Source organism: Camelus ferus, chromosome 1 (genome assembly GCF_009834535.1).
Source record: "Camelus ferus isolate YT-003-E chromosome 1, BCGSAC_Cfer_1.0, whole genome shotgun sequence".
Lineage (NCBI taxonomy): Eukaryota > Metazoa > Chordata > Mammalia > Artiodactyla > Camelidae > Camelus > Camelus ferus.
In genome coordinates this window covers 44,230,788-44,236,787 of record NC_045696.1, presented here as the reverse complement: position 1 = coordinate 44,236,787, position 6,000 = coordinate 44,230,788, and the positions used below count along the sequence as shown (strand labels likewise).

At 32.2% G+C, this 6,000-nt stretch overlaps 1 long non-coding RNA gene across 3 annotated transcripts in view; it reads right to left on the bottom strand.

The window, feature by feature from the left end:
- Positions 1–359: 359 nt before the first annotated feature.
- LOC116663246 overlaps positions 360–6,000 on the bottom strand; it is a 65,846-nt gene continuing 60,205 nt past the window's right edge. For all 3 annotated transcript variants that reach the window (XR_004319459.1, XR_004319455.1, XR_004319457.1), the window contains exon 7: positions 360–676. This is a non-coding gene — a long non-coding RNA (uncharacterized LOC116663246). The remainder of the gene's footprint in view (positions 677–6,000) is intronic.

Below are 6,000 nucleotides of genomic sequence, written 5' to 3'. Positions count from 1 at the left end.
ACTTCGTATTCAAATAAAAATAATCAAACAAGCAAAACCAAAAACAACCTGCACGGGACTCGGATTTGCGTTGTTGCAAACATGGTTCAAAACAAAGACCTGAATTTATAAAAAATTTTGTGCTGAACAGCATGGCACCGAGATACATAAACAGGTATTTGAGATTTTACTGAAATGCTCTTAGCCTTACCAGGATCAGAAATTCAAACATCAAAATAAAGGACAAAATGGATGTTAAAATAACTGAAAATATTCATTTGTTTTACAATGAAGCCATTACAATAATGATTATATAGTAGGAATAGAGAAAATGTAATTAATTTCTGGGAGAAAAAAGGTAAAAGAAAAGGAACATAGCTAGAAGTTGAAAAATATAAAAAAGGGAACATAAAATTATTTCTGTATATATTTCAGAAAAGGTGGCTTGAAAATAAAATACTGATTTTTAAGGTCATCTTTTATTCACAGAATAAATTCTTTTACAGACTGGAATCTGTTTCTTGATATTACATGATCATCTTTTGACATATTTTCTATTCTTTTTGGAATAATGTAGTTTAACTGTTATACCTGTATAATAAGTTTTACTTCCAGTTCTCAATTACTCTTCTTCATTTCAGAATTTTCTTTGCAATTATTAACCTTCTTATATCCCCAGAGGTATTTTGGAATGATTCTGTCAAATTAAGACAAAACAAACAAATGAAACACTGAGATTATGTAAATAATATCAATTAGTTTGAAGACAAATGACACTTGGTATTTTTAGTCTTCTCATTTATTCAAAATTTCACTTTTAGTAAAATTTGGTTATATCGTAATAGATATTATATATATTATACCTACCATAAGTTATATATTAACTATATTGGACAGGTATATACCACAAACACACAATAAATGTTATATTTACTATAGATTATAAGTTACATTTAGCTATATTCATTCTTATTAGGTGTAGATATAAATAGTCTATGTTTTGGTTACTATTATGAATAGAATAGGGTTTTTTATCTTTTCTTTTTTAAGTAGTTCAAATAACATAACATAAATGAATAATTAGCATATTTCTATTTAGCTTTGCTGCTCTCACCAGAGCATACATACCCTTTATAAACCCAAGAATAATTGGTACACGATGACAAAAGACTAAAAATATTTTAAAAATCTCAGAGAATTCTGGAAAACAAAATTTTGCAGGCATATTTCTTCAGAAGAATGAAGTAAAATTTTAGAATATCCACAGAAGTATAAAAAATAAATAGTCCAGACTTCTAGACTATTTATTTAAATGAATATGCCAATATTTTGAAGATGTTTAAATTTAAATAGCTGTTTAGGTAAAAAATTTAAAAAATTAAAAAATAGCTGTTTTATGGATAAATTCTCCTTTATTTGTTTATACTTTTGTTTATACAAATTTTTATAGTAAACATGGATTCCTTTTTCTGTACAAAGATAATACTTTCATAATTGAATTTATGTGGTAAATGTTTTACTGTGACATTAACAATAGTACAAATGGTTTCTTTGTGGTAACCATGTACAGGTTTCTTTGACATATTCAATTCAAATAAAAATTGTTCATAAAAAATATAATTTTAAGTGATTTGACTGGCATTACAAAATGTACTTTCAAGTTCTTTTCTTTAAATTTCTGAATTTCAGTAAAATTAGTTACTGTTACCTGAGTCACATTATTTTCTTAATGTTTACTATGCACAAAACATTGGCCTTGCCACTGTGCAAGAGATTAAAACGCTATAACTCATAGTCCTTATTCTTCAGGATTACACAATAATGTATGAACTTCAAAAAATATAAATTAAACATCTCTTTTTAGTTATTGGCTACAAATGACAAAGTTAGCAGAATACAATTGTTTGTTACCCATTAAAAATTCAACACTCAACTAGCTTTTAGAATGAGGTGGAATAAATAACAAAGAATTTATAACATTTAAGAGAAAATCTATAGTATACTTAGGGAAAAATATTAGTTAGGAAAGGTTAGAATCATCAACACAGCCCAGTTGGTGCAGGAGTTTGGTGCATGTCTTAATGGTTAAGGGTATTGATTAGAATCTTATGGATTCTGCAGAAATTAAATCCCTGGCCATGCCACTTACTAGCTGTGGTGAGCAAGTTACTTCATCTGTCTTTGCTTCACCTGTCATCATCTGTATAATGGGAATGATGAGACTAATAGTATTTATCATAAGATTGTTTTGAGTCTTATGAGTTAATATTTTTAAAATAATTAGAATAGTGATTGGCAAAATGTGTATTGTATTACTATTATTTTTTACTGATATAATTGTGATGGTAGAGTATACCAAGAAGTAACTTTGAGTTCTCCGGTAAGATTCTGGGAGCATCCTGAACGCACACGCTGTACAGCGTTAGCTCCCACAGCTATGATGTATGTTGAGTGGGAGTCTGGGTTAGGGCAATTGTTTGGTAGGTGTAGACCCTTTAAGACAAACGTGTGTCTTGTATTTTTTAGAAGTAGGTTTTTTGAAACAAACAAAAAAAACTGGATTGTATGCACTGTTGTAGAAAATAGAACAATACAATAAATCTGAAACCAAATGAATCTCAAATGTTATTCCAGATTCAGCTAGAGCAGATGCTGAAACATTGAGAAAAGCCCCCTTGGGAGTCAGTTTTGCACTTAGAAACAAAGAAAAGTATCAAGCAAACTCAGCATTAGAGGGAATATGTAGACTGGTTTTACTGTAATGATTTTATAAATAATAGTTCTAAATATAAATGGAGATTTTACAGATCATTTTAGAAAATATAGTCTGCAGTGAACAATAGATAATGACCTTTGATTCGATTGGTTTTTTTAAGTGAACAGTTCCTAAAGAAACTGTCTCAGTAAATTAGAATGTATAAAAGAAGCACAATGGGAAAATAAAAATACTTTTCCAAGGGAAGGAAACTTGAAAAAAAATTTTGAAATAAATATCCCAAGGATTTGTAACCCTCACCCCCAGCACAGAGATTCTGATGGGATAAATCCAGGGTGGGGCCAGGGTGGGGCCAGGGTTTCCTCTATTTCAGCAAGCATCTGGGTATGCTGATCAGATGGTGCATAGACCGCATTTTGAGAAACACTGTCCAAGTAATCATGTGTGCTCTGTGTTCTAGAAGTGAGAAGCCTTTGTTGGAATCAGCTTGGCCCATGATCAAGTAGAGAGAAGCAGGAAAAGGACCAAAAAGATAGAAAAGAAAAGTATGAAATACAGAAAATATTTATTTCAAGCAGTTACTTTGCAATACTACCCACAGGAAATTCTTTTGATTTGCTTATGATATAATAATTGAGATGAACCAGAAAAACACACAAAAAAAGCACCCAAAGTGGAAATTACTTAAATGTCTAATGAAAAAGGCATGACTTAGTGAACTAATGAAAACCATGTCATCATGGAAATTACGAAGGAACATGAGTAATGTTTATTGATATGTTATTTGAATAATATTTGAAAAGAATTGAATTTATCAATAAGTATGCAAGTACACACAGATTAAACATAAAGTGAAAAAATTGTTGTGGAAGTGGAGTTATAGAGAATATTTTTATTTTTAGAAAATTATTTTAATGATATGTAATTTTTTCAACAATACATCGTTTTGATTAATAATCTATCTTAAATAGGCATGTGTCATTTGCCACATCTATTGTCACCTGTTTTCAAACACAAAGAATTGAAGTGTAATCAGTTTATAGTGTTGTGTCAATTTCTGGTGTACAGCACAGTGCTTCAGTCATACCTGAATATACATATATCTGTTTTCATATTCTTTTTCACCACAAGCTACTACAAGATACCGAATATAGTTCCCTGTGCTATACAGTATAAACTTGTTTATCTATTTTATATATACCAGTCAGTATCTGCAAATCTCAAACTCCCAATTTATCCCTTCCTACCCCCTTTCCCGCTGGTAACCGTAAGTTTGTTTTCTATGTCTGTGAGTCTGTTTCTGTTTTGTAAATAAGTTTGCTTGTTTGTTTGCTTGTTTTAGATTCCACATATGAGTGATATCATATGGTATACCATTCATCCCAGGGATGCAAAGAATTTTTAAAATATACATAGTCTGAAAAAATTTAAGTGTTTTAACCCATAATTGGTTGCCTACATATTTCTGAGTGAATGCTTTTCAGATATTTATGTGAATATACAATTGTGATTTAGAGAATGTGATAACTACAATATACACACACACATACACACACACAAACACACAATTTTGTGTTTATGTGTGCTGCATATATTTCTATTAAACAACCTGAAATGCTGAATACTAGAAGTTCTGTGTTGTTCCTTTGAGCATAAGTTAGATGAATGATTTATAAAGTAGAAGAGATAAATTCTGTGTTTTATGTCTTCTCCAAGAAATTTTTTCTAAGTAGTAGATTGAAGTGCTTGAAGAATGTTTGAAAACATGTTTTTAAAGACCATTCAGCCGACTTTCTCTTTTAAAAATAAGAGTTTATATTGTCATATTTATCCCTTTTAAAAGTTTTTTTTCTAGGAGTGTGAAGACCACATTTGGAAAGGTCAAGGCATAGGGACTGGGCTGAGAATTAATGAGTTCAGTTGCAAAAGCATCTAAGTTTCAGTCAAGAACTATAATTACAGGGTGAAAAAAGCCCATCTTGAGCACAAAACATTACTATATTGATCTCCTAAACCCATTAAATACATAAGTTTCAGTTCATGTACCCAAGCAACATATTAGAAATCTTGGTAATTTAAAAGGATTATGCATCTAAATGTGGAAGACATGGAGGAAGGAGTCATTGATCTTAGTAATGTTTCCAGGGAAGAGGCCATAAGACGTTTCAGTGTCAGACAACCATGATTACATCTTCCTTCTTCATATCTGGAGAAAGCAACTGTTGGATGGATAGCCTCCAGATTCTACTACCATGATTGAAGTCCTTTTTTAGGGGGAAGGGGACGGGGTAGGGAAGAATAAATCAGTACTGTTTGGCCATTGTGCTTTGTACTTTTGGAATGCAATTTTATAGCTGTGTTAAGCCGACATTTTTAAATGTTCCTCCAAAGATATCCAGCTCTAATCCCTAGAACCTAAAATATGACATCATGTTCATGATTGTTGTTAAATGGCATGATGTACCTTAATGTAAGGAGACTGTCCTGGATTATCTATGTGAGCCCTATGTAGTCACATCAGCCTTTGAAAACAGAGAACTTTCTTGGCTGGGAGCAGAAGGAAATGTCAGAGAGAGACGACTGTCTGAGGACTCAACATACCTGTGCTTGTTAGAGGTGGGGATCATAGGAGAAGTGCAAGTGGCCTTGAGGAGGAGAGAGAGGCCCCTGACAACCAGCCAGGGTCAGTGATCTCAGGCCAACACTGCAAGGAACTTGAGTCTGTCAAATACTTGAATTGACTTGGAAACAGATTCTTTCCAGAACTTCTAAATAAGAGCCCTGCCTGGCCCAGCTGAACTCACTTAAAATGACGTACAGGCTTGTGAGGCAATGAATAGGTGGTGTTGTAAGTTTGTGGTAATTTACAACACCACAATTGAAAATCAAAACATAGCTTGAAAGATTTATTTTCATTGTGATTAATTTTCATGTCATACATATATGTTATATATCAAAGACAAGAGAGTAGTAAAATTGGGTAATTAGCGCTGTTCAAGTGGACTGAGGTTCCGTATTTATGACCGAGTCTACCAAACCCCAGCACCTTTTAACTCCTTTCCCCCTGGCCTGTGCCTATAGTCTATGCACACTCTTTCCTGTCTGCGCTGTAGGTGTGAGTCCAGCATATTCCGTTACCATTGCTAGAATATTTACTTCTACACAGGATATTAAAACATGCTTTAAGTAAATCAGTTATTGTATATTTATCCCTATGTTTACAGGTTAAGATATGCTTTTCTTTATGAAAGGGATTAGTGGTGTATTTTTGATACGCATATATGTGGTAACTAGTCAAAAAAAAA